Source organism: Hydra viridissima, unplaced genomic scaffold, assembly GCF_058129835.1.
Source record: "Hydra viridissima isolate aposymbiotic clone 2 unplaced genomic scaffold, HvirCarnegie_v1 scaffold_16, whole genome shotgun sequence".
Lineage (NCBI taxonomy): Eukaryota > Metazoa > Cnidaria > Hydrozoa > Anthoathecata > Hydridae > Hydra > Hydra viridissima.
This window is the reverse complement of record NW_028324315.1, coordinates 3,125,891-3,143,639: the sequence shown is the minus strand read 5'-3', so window position 1 is coordinate 3,143,639 and position 17,749 is coordinate 3,125,891. Positions and strand designations below refer to the sequence as shown.

At 31.4% G+C, this 17,749-nt stretch overlaps 2 protein-coding genes and 2 pseudogenes across 9 annotated transcripts in view; all 4 read left to right on the top strand.

Annotated features, from left to right (window-relative positions):
* Positions 1-15,652, top strand: part of LOC149877363 (uncharacterized) — a 112,600-nt pseudogene extending 96,948 nt beyond the window's left edge. The window contains exon 2 of the transcript XR_016447922.1: positions 14,035-15,652. The product of XR_016447922.1 is annotated as an uncharacterized LOC149877363 (transcript). The remainder of the gene's footprint in view (positions 1-14,034) is intronic.
* The window catches only part of LOC149877356 (uncharacterized), a 243,389-nt gene that overhangs the window by 125,507 nt on the left and 100,133 nt on the right, over positions 1-17,749 (top strand). The window lies entirely within an intron of this gene.
* The window catches only part of LOC149877360 (uncharacterized), a 253,109-nt gene that overhangs the window by 168,976 nt on the left and 66,384 nt on the right, over positions 1-17,749 (top strand). The gene's annotated exons all lie outside the window — the stretch shown is intronic.
* On the top strand, positions 4,111-4,262 carry LOC149877364 (U1 spliceosomal RNA; annotated as a pseudogene).

Sequence of the window (17,749 nt, the reverse complement as noted above, 5' to 3'; positions counted from 1 at the left end):
TTTATTATAAATAAAAATAAAATTAACGATATGATAAATAAAATAAACGAAGAAGATGAAAAAGAAATAGATTTCACAACTGTGAAATCTAAAAAAGAAGTGAAAAAAGAAAAGCAGCAAAAAGAAATTCAACAAAAGGCGATAGTAAGCAATGAAAAAACTAATAACAAACGGAGCGGGCCTCCACCAACACCAGCGAAAAAGGACACTAAAAGAATTAACACTTCATAGCAAAATAAACTTTAAAACAAAAACGATTATTTTTAGATTTATTTTTTTCTCGTTTTTTAATTTTTAAACGTATATATTGTAATAGTCATACTTTTCAATGTAATCAAAGGATGAGATACCAAACGCGAACAAAACTCCATATAAGGCGCTAATACTCAATGAAATTCGAATTCTAAAAAATAATGAAATTTGAGAAGCTCTTTTTGTTGTAATCAACTCCACTCTCTTATTGAAAACTTTTACTTTTTTCTTTTTTTTATAAAACTTTTTTCTTTTGTTTTCTTTTTCTGGCCTTTTTTATTTTTTCTTTTATTTTTGCGGCCACTTTTCTGTTAGCGTCATGGTATCCACGAGATTATTTCTTTTTCATTTTTTTAACTCTGTTCACGGAAACTCGTGTATAACATGACTAGGGTCTGCAAGGCAAGTAGCTGGAGGACCCGAAATAAAAATTACAATACGTGATCAACATAGGTCTTTTTTTTCTTCTCCTCAGGCAAAAGATAAGAGCTTCAGTCTATCGCAAAGAGTGAACGGTTCTACTTTTCTACTTTCTAGTTTTTTATCAATCATGGCAAGCTGCGCATCTGTCGCTAAAGCCGACTACAACAAACGCTTGGAACTGGTTGTCGATCTTAATGTGTTTATGGATCCGAGGGAAACATTCAACCGCTCATACCATGAACAGAGAGCAAAAGAACTTTCTTCAAAAATTGAGTCCATTGTCGGAAGAGGCAAACTAGCTTCCCTCACTTATGCAAACAGAGGGAACTGGGTTGCTGAATTTTATAAAGCAGAAGATGCTGAAAAAGTAAACAACTCGGCCTTCGCGATCAGCGGATGCGAAAGAAACATTAGTACAAAGAAAAGGACCGACTACGGATTTCTTATTACCATCAAATGCGATCCGCTGATCGAAGATGACCAAATAGAAGAGCAGTTTAAACCCTTTATAAGCGAAGTATTCTCTAAGAGACACACTACATATTCTTTTGACCCCAACCTTAGAGACGGAAGAAGGCTCTTCCGCGTCAAGCTTGGTGTCAAACTAGAACAAGTTTCACATCGCATTGAGATAGATGGAGTTCGAATAGCATTACACTTTGCTGGCAAATCGTTCTTCTGCAAAACATGCGGCAACACGCATCAATCTCAGCTAAGATGCCCGAGCTCTCCCCAACACACTGAAACACAAAAGAAACAGCAAACTACTGAAATCAGCATCGCAGCCTCACAAGCTGCGGAACCCACTGGCCAACCAGTGCAAGTTTCAAAAAAAAAAGTACCTGAAAACACAGAAACTTTCCAAAATACTCACGAAAAAGATTTACAGCAAATAAGAGGAGTCAAGGAGGCGAAAAAGAAACATGAAAAAAAAGGAATTTACGTGGACTTTCAAGTACAATCCTACGAGGAACTCGTATATTGCTACAAAAAAATCCACGAAAAGCTAAACGAAAAGGAGAGAGACAAAGAATTCAAAGAAAGCAACAAAGGAGTTAGAGAAAACAAAGAGAGGGAAGAGGCGATGGAAAATGAAGACACGAACAAATGGAAGAAAGTCGAAAAAACAACGAAAAGAAGCGCTCCACCGCAAACACCGCAAAAAACTGACCTAAAAAAGAAACAAAATATTCCAAAAGCACTCAACCAGTCGATCGGGTGAGAAAACCTTATACATTACATATCTGCGGTTTATATTTTGCGCACCTTTTCTTTTATTCTTTCCTTCAAAATGTTTTTTTTTTTTTTTACAAAGTTCTTACGCCTTACATATGTTATTTTACATATTTATATATCAAATCAAGTAATAGAGTTGGGCGACCCATCAGGTCTACGATCCTCACCTGTTAAAAATGAGCAGCGTAAAAATTTACTCAGCAAACGTTTCTAGTCTAAAAAACGAATTTAAAAGAAAAACTGCACTAAAAAACTTTAAAAGACTTAAAAACGATCTTAAAAGAATCGAAAAGAACTTAAAAGAAAATCTCCTTATGGCAAAAGAATGGAAAGTCTCTGCATTCTTTTCTGCTGGTGGCGAGAGAACACGTGGTTCCGCAATTCTATGCGCTAATTACCTCAATAAAAATTTCTTTGAGCATGCTGATGTAAATGGCAATTTCAACATTCTGGCTTCTAGAACAAAAGAACAAAAATTCCTCTTAATAAATGTCTACGCCACATCTGGTCATACGAAACTGCAACAAAACGAAAGAAAAAACATCTTCCAAAAAATAACAAAACTATTGCAAAATTTCGACCTGAGCGAGTATTTAGTCATCTGCGGAGGAGATTTTAACATGACCGGAGACGACTCAATTACCGAACTTGGACATGCACTAGACATTAATTACAGAGCTACCGGAACCAAACTGAACCGTGACAAATACCAAGGACTGTGGTTAGGTACAAGCATCACTCAAAACAAGGAGGACTACCTAGGCTTCGAGTGGGGAGATCCCTGCTTTAGGAGCTTAGGAGTTCTCTTTTCCAACAACAATGAGTACAGCGCCCACAAACAGTGGAGGGAAGTGGTAGACAAAGTTCGAGAGAAAATCCTCAAATGGTCGAGGACTAAACTCTCCTTTAAGGGCAAGGCGCTAATTATAAACCAGTCGCTACTTGGCGGCCTGTGGCATCTTGCCTTTACCCTATCTCTACCCTGCCAAAAACTTATTACAAACCTTGAAAACATCATTCAAAACTATTTGTGGGACAACAAAAACATCAAAACAAACAAAAACATCTCCTAATTGCCGTTTGAAAAGGGTGGACTCAAATCAATGAACATCAGAAAAAAGCTCAAATCCATCCAAGCGAGCTGGGTGTCCAAACTTTTCAACGGCAAAAACACAGGACCTTGTCGCGACACAGCCGAACACATACTCAACAAATACAGAAACGCCGGCCAGGGAAACTTAGTTTTTCTGACCGCACACTCAAACGCGACTCTCAAGACTTTACCGCTATACTACAGACAAATGATCACAGACTGGACTGAACTTACAAAAAACGAAACGCATAAGACTTTCAAAAATAGCATGCTCAACACTTCCGATTAGGAGTAGGAAAATATTTTTTATAAAATACATAAAAGCCAAAACAACAATAAAGCGAGCGAAATCAAATGTAAAGCTATTCACTTTGCATTGCCCACAAACGCGATTTTTAAAAAAAGATGTTACGCCATTGACGTCCTATGCCCGCAATAAATGAAAGAAAACGAAAATCAACCGCACATGTTGTTCAACTGTGAAAAGGTGCAACCTTTAATCAAATACGCAGTCTCTTTTTTAAACAATTTGTATCCTAAAACCAAACCTTTTAAAAATACTTTTAAACTCTTTTTATTTGGACCTGATGATAGCGCGCATGAATATTACTTTGGAAATTTTATTTTTAACGAACTTTTCTTCCACATATATTTTAATAGAATGAGAGCATATCATGAGCGAACCAGTCTCGATAGTGAACCTCCTAAGAGAACTCAAAGAAAAACTAAAAAAAAATAATAAATACTGAATACCAAATTGCAAAAGAAAGCAACACTCTAGAGGAATTTCTTAAAAAAACTAAAAACATTTGGAACGAGGAAATTAAACTAGAAATAAAATTGAAAATGAGTAGTTTTTTGCGATAATCATAAAAAGCTCTTATTCGTTGAAACTTTTTCATTTTTCTTTTTCTTTTTTTCTTTTTTTCACTTTTGTTTTTGGCCTTTTAACTTTTTACTTTTAATTTTATTTTTTTGGACTCGTTCTGTTCGCTGTCATGATTGCTACGGGTTTATTTCTTTTTTATTTTCTTAATTTTCTTAACGGACACTCGTGTAAATCATGACTAGGGTCCGCAAGGCAACTAGCTGGGGGACCCGAAAAAAAAATTATAACACCTGATCAACATGGGGCTTCTTCCAGGGCGAGGCTCTTGCATTGCACTTCGCCTGGGCTGACCCCTGAGATTACCGCTAACGTTGGTAACTCGACCGTACAATTTCTGGTAGTGGGGGCCTGCGTTCGCGTTCGCACCCTTCAACGATGCAAAAAAAAAAAAACCTCACTCAGCCCTCTATGAGTTACTCGAAGCAAACGAGTATTTGAGAAAGGGAATATTTTATTTGTATTTATATGTTATGTATATATCCTCGAGTGAAGATTTGTCAGTGAGAAGGTAAACAAAGTCTCCTAAAAGTGTAAACACATTTTATTTCGTTCAAAAGTTCTTTGTTGTTTTTGTTTTTTTTTTTCTTATAAAATCAATGAAAATCTAGTCGCAACCAGTAAGCGTGATTGAACGGCTACAACACCAGAAATCACTCAATGAGTTGCTGTAATAAAAAACAATAATGGTAATAATTGTTGAAAAAAAAAATAGTCGCGATAATAAAATTATGATAATAATAGTAATATTGAAAATAATAACAACCGTAATAATGGTAATAAAAGATGATGATAGCAATAGCAGACTAATAATAATACCAATGGCAATAATAATAACGATAATAACAATAGTAATAATCATTAAAAATAAGCAATGGCAATATTAAACTAACAGTAATGATAGTAACAACAATAGTAACAGTTCCCATCCATTTTTGTATATTTCATATTGGATTCTGGTATATTTTTTATTGGCATTAATTATTTTCATGACTTGAAAACAGCTCTGATTGCATGTTTGGATCAGTCGCAGCAAATCTACAAATCAACCTCGCGTAATTTTCCAATGCTTTAACAATAATCTTTGAACAGGTGTATAGCTATGAAAATAGCGTTTGGTATTGTTTAGATTGCCGTTTTGGAAAGATTGCTGGGTTAGATCCTTCTCGTTCTTTTTGGGAAGCAACATAGCTTGAATGTTTGGCAACACACCGCCGCTTGCGATTGTAATACCAAACAACAGCTTGTTTAACTTCTTCGTCGTTGCGAACAGGTAGCTGCCAGCGACTAGGAATGATCCTGGCTCTCTTGTTATCGCGTGCAGCATTACCAGCTGGCTTCAAATTTTCGGCGGAGAGGTATTCAAAAATTCCAGCTAAATAAACCAGTGCACCTGAACCGATGCGAGTAGACACGACCTAGAGGAAACTGAAGAAAACCACTCTAAGCCTTAGCTTTTCCTCCTTTTGCACGTGCTAACACTTTGTTTCCTTCTGAAAAACAGACAGACAGACAGACTAGAGATCTCGTGCGGCTTTTTGTTAAACAGAAAAGAGTTTTTTAACCAATAGTAAAAAGAAATTAACAATGCTCAAATGACGTAATCTTTTAAAAACCAATAGAAGTGCGTTGAACGGAAAAGTTCTCCAGTTGGAGGCCATATATATAGCTTAAATTAAATCCAGTTGCAATCCAATGAAAACAAAGAAGAAAAAACTTTTACTGCTAAGCTTGTCGAAGTGTCTGACGCACCAAAAGCCGGAGAAAAACAAGCGCCAAAGGTGGCAAAAAAAGGCGAGATTCGCGCTGGTAAGAAAGGCGGAAAAATCGCCGGATCTGGTGACGAAAAGCGCAAGAGAAAGAGACGAGAGTCTTATGCCATTTACATATACAACGTCTTGAAGCAACCTGATGTTGGTGTTTCTCCTAACGCAATGAGCATCATGAATTCTTTCGTGAACGAAATTTTTGAACGAATTGCTTCTGCAGCTTCGCGCATTGCCCTTCCAAATAATTTTTTTTTTTTCATTTTTACTTTACAGCTTTAATTATAAGATATATGTTAATAATCATCAGTATTATAGTGTGATGTAGAGATTTTTAAAACTAAAATACATTACCAAATTCAATTACTTTGTTTATTACTTTTTCCGCATTAGCGGAAAAAGTAATAAACAAAGTGACTGAATTTGGTAATGACTTTTAATTTTAAAAATTGCTTTCTTTTCTCACTAAATATTTAAAACTTCTCTTCATAATTAACGTCGCTATCAACTTCTTTATCATAATTATCATTATCATTATCATCATCATGATAATTATAGTCATCATAATAATCAATTTTATTATAAAATTATCATCATAATCATCATCATCATAGTTATCATCATCATCATTATAATAATCATCATCAATATCGTTATCATCATCATCATAATCATCATCATCATCATCATCATCATCATCATCATCATCATCATCATCATCGCCATCATCATCATCATCATCATCACGATTATCATCATCATCATCATCATAGTCTTCATGAAAGTCATCATTAACATCAACATAGTTATCATCATCATCATTTTGGTCGTTATCATTAAAATAATAATCATCATCATCATAATCATCATCATTATCATAATCATCATCATCATCCTAATCATCATCATCATCATTATCATCATCATCATCATAATCATCATCATCATCATAATCATCAGTATGTGTAAACTTGTTCGGTAATGCAACCTTGCGCTTTCATTCCAATTTAACGGCGCGTTGCAGTACCGAAGTTTTAATGTTTTGTTACATTTTATAGGAAAAGTTAGGGTGATGGTTAAACTTTTGTTCTGATATGATTTTAAACATTAATAGGAGTCAATCACCCCTAAAAAAGTAGTGATCAGCTTTATCATATAACCCCAAAAACATAATTTATCATGAATTTTTTTTTTTCTCAAACCGTCTATAACTTGTTACTAATTATACTTGAGTTATAACTTTCTTGAAAAAACTAAAAAAACCACAAATTTTATTTTGTAAAAATGTAATAATGGAAATGGGTGTTGGATTCCTTTACATTTGGTATGAAAGATAATAGAATAGTTTACCGTCAAAAAGGAATACAATTTTAACAGTAAAATGGATATGTTGAAAAAGTTGCATTACCGAGAACACAAAGGTTGCAATACCGAACTCTAATAAAAACTATGATTTTTTGTTTATTTTATGTCAAAATTTTAGAAAAAACGCCAATCCTAGTAATAATCTAATTATATTTCTTTTGGAAAAATAGTTATTTTAAAAATATCAAAAGTTTAGAGTTTCAACAATAAGAAAAAAATGCGAAAAATTGAGTTGGCGTTGGATTATGACCTATTTAAAATTCGAGGGACTTATTTTTTGGATCTGATAAGGATGTTTAAGGCAGGTTCGGCCCTAGTAGCAATTCTTTTAGGTATCTAAAAGCCTCAGCTCATGCGTATGTGCACATTACGCAACCAGTAAATTAGAAACAGAAAGTGAACAGCTTGTGTTTTTCTTATGAGAGGTGTGGAATGGTGTCCAAAAATTGATTGAAAACAGAAATTTTATCACAACGCCAAAAGGTAATATTTACAGGCCTAATTAGATTCCTAAAATTTAGGTTAAATAAATCTGAAGAACCTTGTAAACTGAATATATTTTATTTAAGATTCTGAAGATACTTGTTCCTACAGCCGCCCCTCTACCTATATCTCAGCTATACTTATTTAAATGAGCATTTTAGTTTTGTATCGGATACATTTGTAATTTTATATACAACACGTAAGGTAACAGTCTTTATAAACCGCCTCAAAAAGAGGATGACGTGCCCGGTTAAGCAGAGATTTGATCTCAAGCATCGCACTACGTCATAAGTCAACGTCAAATGTATTATAAATATCATTTTAGTATTATTTATTTCAGCTATAACAGGCAAGAAACTTTAACTATTAAATAAGTTTCTATAGAGTAAATATATTGTGGTGGCGTATGATTGTTTAGAATATCTTATTTATATCAGATTTATATACGCTTCAGTTTTAGGTAATTTAAATTATTAGATTAAGCCACACTTGACAGGATTTCGGGATAAAATCATGAAAAATAATTTTTACAAAAGAAACGTACCCAGAAATGGATTGCTCATAATTTAATTAAGTATACATTATTGAAAAAAATGTAACCCTTACACCTCTTGTTTTAGTTTATTGAAAAATAAATGATCCATCCCTCATTATAATGGGATTTTCGGTACTTACGAAATGTCATGTTTTAAGTTAAGAACTTTAAATGGGTAAATCGAAAATCTATTAACGTTTTAAAGTAATAGATTTAAGTTTACATCAAAAGTAATTTTTAAAAGATTTATGTGAACTAACAGCACAAAAATGAAATATACAAAATTAACAGAAGTAAAATCATATTTCTCATTTGATTAAAAAAAAAATTATGAGAGGTTTAACATATTATATGAGAGATCATAACGATTTATTGATTAAAAAAAAAAACTTGAAAATTATATATATATATATATATATATATATATATATATATATATATATATATATATATATATATATATATATATATATATATATATATATATATACATATATATATATATATATATAAAATATCTAATACAGTTTTCTGTAGAAAAACTTCATTTTTTTATAACGTACTTTTGCAACAATCTGCTCAGTAGTAAAATCTTTAAATAACTCTTTAGCTTCTTTATTTTGATTAATAATACTTTTCACATTTGATAACAACACTCTGGTGGCCAGATATTGTAGTGGAAAATAATGTTTTTATCATTTTTAATTGTTTTGAATTGATTTAAAACTTTAAACACTGTGGCTCTTCATTTCATTTAGTTATACAATGAATCTTTTTTTAGTTATACTTACTGTTATACAATGAATTTTCGAATTCTTAAAAGATATTTGAACCAAGCTACTATTACATTACAAGTATACTTCAAATTTATTATTAGATGATGCACTAAAGAACACAAACTTAAAATTTACTTTTATAGAATTTTATGTTTTAGCCAAAGCATTAAATAGTTAGTGTTGTTGGTCCTCACTTAACAAATCAATCAGTTCTTGATCACATAAATTTTCTTGTAGATAAAACAAGTTTTAAAAAACCATTTACATTTTAGCGCATTTATCTTTGACTAATTTATCTTTGATTAAAATCTTAAAAACTTTCAAAAATATGCAACTCAACATATTTTTACTTTGTCTTCCTGCAATAAATAAATCATGTCTGTAACTGTACACCTAAAAGTCAATGCATTGACATGTTGTTTTTCAAATTTATTTCTAATTATATTTATTTTTAATGTGATCATCCAAGCTTCTCCTACCTTTAGTTTTCTATATTTATCATATATATATATACATATATTACGCAGACACACGCACACAGACACACACACACAAATATACACATTATCATTTCTTTTACAGGTGAGTTGCCTTTTTATAACTAAAAAGCTTCACCTGCCCTGAGTATAAATTATATAACAGAACAGACTTGTTATATTAACATATTTAAAAAATTAAACCTAAACATCCAATTAGTATTGCCAATACCTGACCAGAAAATATTGATCTAAGTAAGAGAGAAGAAGCAATTTCCTCTACTTTTTCTTTTGTCATTTTTTGGATTCCTAAAACAAAATATTCTATTTTTGAATTATTAATTACTTTAACTTTAAGAGTAATAAAATTAAAACCCTTTAAAGTTTAATAATTTGGGTGCTATAGTGAAAGCTAAATAATTTGTGTGCTGTAGTGATTCTTCCCTCTAATAACTTGTGCCTAGTCGAGAAAAAGGTTTTTTGGTTGAGATATCCAAAAAGTGAGTTTAATTTCTTATCTTTTCAAGTTTTTTTCTTTTTAATTGGTTACTACATTATTCTTCTTAATTATTTACCAAAATTAACAACCCTGTGGGTAATTAACAAGCATTTTTACATAACTAATTAGTGTTATCTTTCTAAAAGTATAAAACAAACTTAGTTGCTAAAAAAGCTTTTAATTGTTTAAAACTTATTTTTATATACTTATCATATAATTATCAACTTATATATCTTTACAATAAATAAATTGTAATAAACTTTGAAAAAACTTTTATAAAAATGTTACTTATAAGCAATTAAAAATTTACCTCTACCAAAAATTATCTTTTTTTGTTGGGGAAATTTTGCAGCAACCTAAATAATGAAATAATGAAATTCTATAAATTAATTCTATATCTATATTGAAACTCTTACAAAAATTTAAAGGAATCTAGGAGAGACTAAGTAGACTATAGACACAGGGAGACCATGGACACTTTTAAATCTGCCATCCTATTGACACTAGAACAATATTGTCTATGGTTGATATGTTGGACCTGCGACTATAGTTTTAAAACATTCAGTTCCTAATTACATTACCTGCCATAGTTTGGGCTCTTTTCTTTAGAAGGAAAAATTCATTTAATTTTTTTCAATACACTCCACTGGGGTAGACTGTTCAAAGCTGATACTTAATTAAACACTCAACAATGTTCCATGGTCTCACAAAAAAAACAAAAAGACATTTAGCTATTGAATATTTGGGTAGAAAATGTATAAAGTATCCATAAAAATGGGAAGAATAGAAGTCTACAGGACCTGATTGGTTCTCATCATTAATGAAACCTCATTAACCTGTTGATTCAGTCACCTGAAGTTACAAGTCTCACTTGAATGACCAACAAATTTCTTCTAATGATAGTACAAACAACCTTGACGATGATGAGTTTGAAGACAGCAATGCTGATGTGGCTGAATAAAGGTTTATAATTGTTAAGGTTTATGGATGCGTATAGCTATCAGACTCTAACTATGTAGCAAAATTTGTTTAAAAAAGGGCAATAATTATTAAATCAGGTCAGTTTCATTTAAAATTATCTGAAGTCTAAACGGTCTCCCCTATAATATAAATTTCTTGTAATATAAATTTTATTCTTACAATTTTATCTTATGATATAGATTTTTGCATATGAATACATCAATGTCTTTACAAAAATATTACTATGTAATAAGTTTAAGTAAAATTGCATATTATTGATGATTAAGTATTGCATTTTTGGAGCTACAGCTAGTTCAAAAAGTTTGAATATTGTATGAAATAACTTCTAAAATTTATAGATTTATGCAATTGAATGAATTTAGCTTTATCTTTGAAAAATGCTTAAGGTTAGAGCAAGTATTTAAGATTGGATATGATTGAATAGTGTCATGTTGTATTTTTAACACAAAATGTGTTTATGTTAAAAGTATTAGAGCTCAAGTAAGGGAAAAAAAGCATTAGAAACATCAACAACTTAATACCTGTACATACATTACAGATAACGTAGCTGTCCCCAATTATTCCTCCTTGGCATTTGATGTCAATTATTTTTTTACATAGGCACATGTGGTTCCAGATAAGAAAGCGTCCCCCAAGCATACTTGTCATTTAACCATTTTAAAAATAGTATTTATATTTGACTAAACATTTTGAAACTTTCAATTCAATTAATTACTAACCTTTTTTGTGTTAGTAACTTAAACATGCGTTACTAATCAACATTGCAAATCATTACTAACACTTAAATCAATATTGTTTGAACATCGCATCTTATATGTTTACAATTAAACAACATCTATTTGAAATATAGCCTAAGTTATATTTTTTTAATAGCCTTTTTACAAAACTAAATTTATGATAACAATAAACTTTTCAAAGCTTTTTAAAACAAATTTCCATCGAGTTCTCGAGAAAACTTAATGGCGGAACTCAAGCATATTGAAACCGGTACCGATTACAACTTTAGCGGGTTGCAAAAACGAATTTTCATCCTTTTTGGTTGCAAAAACGAATGATGAGGTTGCAAAAACGAAGCCTAAGTTGCAAAAACGAACGCGTAAGTTGCAATACCGAAAAATAATCCACATAAACGAAAAAAGAGGTTGCAATACCGAATTTAACTATGGTCATCATCATCATTATCATCATCATCATCATCATCATCATCAATCAAATTTCACTCAAGTAACAGTACTTTTAAATGAATCACTTTATTTTTAAATTTTTCTACCTCTGGTTAACTTGGTGGTTTCTAATATGCTTGTGGCCTAGTGCTGCTGCGTCGGTTACGCCCCTCTTAAACCCGACCGTTAAACTGTTTGTTGAGAAGAAGAAACTAATTTTATTGTTACTGTACATAAATACCTACCTATAGTCCTTCTTTCCGATACACATGTTTGCATAAGCTCCTCAAAGTCTTTAAATGGATGATTACTACAAATAATATTGATATAGCAGTTTTTTAAATGATACGTTGATAAGCAATCGGAACATAGCAATATTTTCTTACAACTTCCTTTCTCATATCTCTACGCTGAAAAGTAGCTAATTCCCTTTTAACTGTTCTCACAATGCCTCTCCTAATTTTTGCTTCCTTTTAGTTACTACTGCCATAGCCTTATATTGAGTCTTTTGATTATCATTGTTTATATGGTCAAGTTCACCTTCATTCAAGTTAAGGTGCCATTGGGGCAGTAAGGTAATACCTGCTTCGACAGGTAATGAAAAAATTAATGGGATTGCTGTGATTGCTGTGAAAAAATTAATGGGATTGCAAGTTTTCAGCTTGTATATTTTGATAACAATTTAATAAAGCTTAAACATGTATTTTGCATCAACACAATCTATAGAACCCACTAACTTGTTTGAGATATCGACACCACTTAGACAAATTCATTGTACCGCACGTCCTTACTTATTTAATAGGATTTTCAAGTAGGCCTAATGGTAATCTTTTTGAACAATTCTCAAAAGCATGTAACTGTTTAGGCAAATTATGTTTTGAAAACAGCTACAAAGATATTAATACATCGTTTATAGAATTTGATTGAAGTGCTTTTGGGAGTGGTTTTACTTCATTTTTAAATCTGCACAACTACCCAGCAAACCACAACACTCGGGTCCCGCGCCGTATTTGTCTGGGCTGGTGTGGGTTGCCCAGCCTGGGTTCAGTGAGGTTTTTATATGGGTTTCAATGCGGGTCCCGTGTTGATATCCCAAACGATAATGCAATATGACGCAAATAAACAACAACTTTATTTCATTTTTCTTAAACAATTATTAGCGACTGAAAGCAATTTTAAATGTTGTGAATTTAGTTTGTGTACTTATATATAGATTTATTTATATAGGAAATTTTTTATAATACTTACTATTTTTGTATAAATTATGTACTCACTATAATAATCATTGTATACGAATTAAATTCTTTTTAGAATCTGTCAGATAATCTGATAAAGATGTTTACAATTTGTAATCGAACATTCGTGTTTCACCAAATATATCTGATTATAATCTGTTGTATGTGTCATCAGATAACCATAATCATCTAATGAAACATGCAACAGAATATCTGATGCAACAAATGAATAATGTTTGATCAATTCAGGTATGAAACAGAAATGTATATATCATTTCTCTTTCTCTCTCTCTCTCTCTCTCTCTCTCTCTCTCTCTCTCTCTCTCTCTCTCTATATATATATATATATATATATATATATATATATATATATATATATATATAAATAGTAGTTAAGACATGTCATTAATGTCTCAATTACTGTAATTTGTCAAACATTTGGAATATGTTGACACTATTGTAAGCCATTACATAATAAATTCTTTAGAAGTGTTAGTTTCTGTATTTTTATATTTTTAATGGGACTGTTATTATTTTATAGGTTTTTTTGTTTTTATTGTTTTTCAAAAAAAACTTAATTTTTTTGTCTATAATTAGATATTAATTCCAATTTTTTATTTAATAAACATTCTTGGATTTGCTTGTATCAATATTTTCTTTCAGGCATAGTATACATCTTTTGGAAATATCATTATATGCAGGTGCTGTTTTAAGAATAGACCAGTTCAATATAAAATCATTAATTTCTTAATCTTTCAATTCCTGTATGTATTTTGATAGCATAGTGTGTTTTAAATACTTTTGTTTTTAAAAGAATTGTGGGGTGTTCTTTTGTTTTTTATTTATGCTCTATTTTTTTTAACAGCAGTTCTAATCAGAAAATATTAAGTTAAGTTAAACTTTATAATGGCAACATCTAATGATGATTTCAACTTGTGTTCAGATAGAACAAAACGAAGAAGAATTAATTCAAAGGTTTCAATAATACTTACAGAGCTATGTATGAAAAATGAGAATTGTGCTAGTATTTCCATGTTAGATAGAACTGTGGATGATATAAATTTTAGTAAATCAAGAAAGAAAATTGATCAGAATGCAAATGTTCATGAAAAGCAAAATGAATCTATAACTATTTTTGATAGGTTAAATTCTCAAAGCGAGTTTTCAGAAAAGTTTTCTGATAGTATTGATAATAAATCTGATGTTGATTTTGATTATAGTAGGGACGATTGGAAAACTGATGAAATTGATGAAAAGAAAACAAGTGATGATGTCAACGATAATTATAACTCCAATGACTGTACACTAAAAAATAAGTTGCGAGATTGGGCAATAACTTACAGTGTATCACACTCAGCTTTAAAAAGTTTATTGCACATATTGAGTCCATTACACTCCAATCTTTCTAATGACTCAAGAACTCTTTTAAGCACTCAGCGAACTGTAGATATTAAGTATATTGCTGGTGGAGAATATTATTTCTTTGGGGTGCAGTATTGGTTGCTTAATATTTTAAAATTAAATCAGCCTGATTCTATAGTTGACCTTTTGCATATTCATATTAATATTGATGGTATACCACTGTTTAATAGCAATTCAGTTTCACTTTGGCCAATTCTTGGTTCACTAAAAGAGTGTCCATTAAGTGGACCTTTTCCCATTGCAATTTACAGTAGTACGAAAAAACCTACACTCTTGATGATTATCTGAATGATTTTGTTTCAGAAATGAAGAGTTTAAAGCAACATGGTTTTCTATTTAATGGTAAAACTTACATAGTGAAGATTGATGCTGTAATATGTGATGCACCAGCAAGGGCTTTTATTAAATTTATTAGGCCTCACTCTGCTTATAACTCATGTGAGAGATGCATGCAGCGTGGCAAATGGTGTAACAAACCCCCAATTTTAATGAGGAGTTTGTAAATCTAGGCTGAAGGGCCACTGTAGTTATGGGGGCCACTGATTTTTTATTAACAGTCTCTCAACTCTTAATTTTGACACACAAGCCTTGTCACAAAATTGCTGCATGGAGAAACAAAATGAGTGTGGTTCTTCCTGAGGTGGAGAGTGGTGGGATTGAACCGCAAACCTTGTATTTACAAGGTGGATGCTCTACCACTACTTCATCTATACTTAAAAGCCTAATCATATGTGTTACCTCAAAGTCTTCGAAAAATGTTACATTAGCAAATGTAATTGGCTGTAAAAGAGTACATACATAATTCAATCATTTACTAATTTAATTTAACTTGATACTTTTTTCAGACTTGTATTGTATCCAATATTGGTGGAGGCTCATTAAATGATGCCCTTAAAAGAATGATGAAATTCATTCTCTTTAATAACCTTGGAAGACTGTGTAATCTTTCTGGGCAATCTGGAAAAGTTTGTTTTTCCAAACTGGAAATATTTGAAGTTGTCTGTGGTATGTTATGCTATTCATATAATAATCTTGAGACGTGTAATTTAAAAAATGTTTTTTCTGTGAGTTTTGTCTAGTGAAATTTTTTTAATAAAGTTTGTGTATTAATACACAAACTTTATTTTAAAAAATTCATACCAGCAACTGCGGTATGGAAATTTTCAGCACTTAATCTAAACGGTCAAATCAAAACGTGTGTGTGCGTGTGTGTGTTTATATATATATATATATATATATATATATATATATATATATATATATATATATATATATATATATATATATATATATATATATATATATATATATATATATATATATATGTAATTCTTCTTTTGTGCGTTTAGGTGCAGTTAAAAGAAATGCATTAACGACTAATGCAACCCAAAAGGAGATCGAAGGCGAATTGCGTAGGTGGTTCGCTAACGCCCGAGACCGTGGCCAAGACAGCCGAAAAAAAAAAGTATCTGCAACATCTTCAGATTCTTTATTATCAGAAATATAGTTAGAATTCAATATATATTCAACTATTAATTAAAGTATAAAGTATGCGAGGTTTACTAAGTTTCAAATACATTTGAGGATTGCCATGCGGTGATACTCATGCGTGTGGTCATACAGGTCGTAGATTGGTCCCAAGATGCACAAGTTAAGCTTAACAAACGGTCTCTGTGGGTCACATTCCAAGCAGTTCCCATGCGGGCCCCTTCCAAAATTAATCCCTTGCGGTTCCCGTGCGGGCCCCCTGGACAAAACCTTGTGGGTCCCGACTGGGATTCCTGTGCGGGACCCATACTTTAACTAACGTGGAACCCGTGCGGGTCCCGACTTGTTTTGCTGGCTGGGTAAGAATAATGAGATTACTTATTCCAGATTTACCCATATCCAATGATTTCAAGAAACTTTCAAATACGAAGAAAATTATAAGATTTAAAACTTCTTGAGCAAAAAGTAAGCAGGTTTTTTAGCTTTATGCCTACAATTCTTTTGCCCTGAGCATTATGGACAGAAGGATCAAAACCTTTGCATTCAGATTCTTTTGTTTCAGGAGTTTAGGAACAAATCTTGATATTTTTTAGTTGAGTAAATGCGTTAAAAGTTATTTTAGATCATTGTCATCATAGTAATTTTTTTCTGTAATCCCATATCATGACCAAGGAGTCATGCTATTTATAAATGTTATCCATCAGATATTTCTCCACAGCTGGCATCATTTTAATGAAGAGAGCAACCTTATTCAAATGTTACAACATGTTTGATATCAATGGAAAACGGTTTATAAAATCAATAAAATCAAGTGAGTAGCGTTTTCCTTCAAGACTTTAGCATAGAAGAGATTGTACTAAACTTTCTGATAGGCTGTCTAACATATTAGATATTTTGTGATACTCTGTGTTAACCGTATTTATCAATCGCTTCATCAGGCATTGAAGTATTGAATTTGGTTAGCAATGACACCTGCAGTCACTGTTGCAATACTTTCATGTTTTGTTCAAAATCGTTGCTGTTGTTGAAACAAGATTTGCCTGAATTATGTAATTGCAATTCCTTATAACAACTTCGCTAAGGCTAACTAACTTTTGTAAACAACTTCGTAAGTGGAAACTTTACAGTTTAATATTATTTTAAACTTATTAGTGTACTCAGGGTTGGTAATCTGTTCCCAGTGAAATCTGTTCACAGATAAAATATGTAAAAGAAAATTGTAAAAATAATCTTTTAACAGGTGTTCTCTCAAAAATAAAACTGCATTAAAACATTAAATATTAAGCATTCATGTTTTTTCTTTTTAAAAAAAAGGTCAGTTAAGTCAAGCAGTCCTTCCCAAAAAGAAAACTTGAAATTTATTATTTCCTTAAACACACATTGAAGATAAAGTAGAACGTTGTTTTTTAAAAGCTCTTTAAAAAATATATTACTTTAATATAAAGAAACCTTCAACCATAAGTACAATTTATTGCTTTCAAGCTTTAATTGAATTATCAGAGAAATTTAAAAACGTTATATGGCAAAATGGCAAATGCTGGAAGATTTATTTGTACTCTGCTAAAAAAAGGAGAATCTTTATCACAAGTTACTTTAGAGAGGTTGTTGCTCACATCAAAGAAAATAAAATTACTTCCAAGATTTAAAGATAATACTTGTACATATACTTA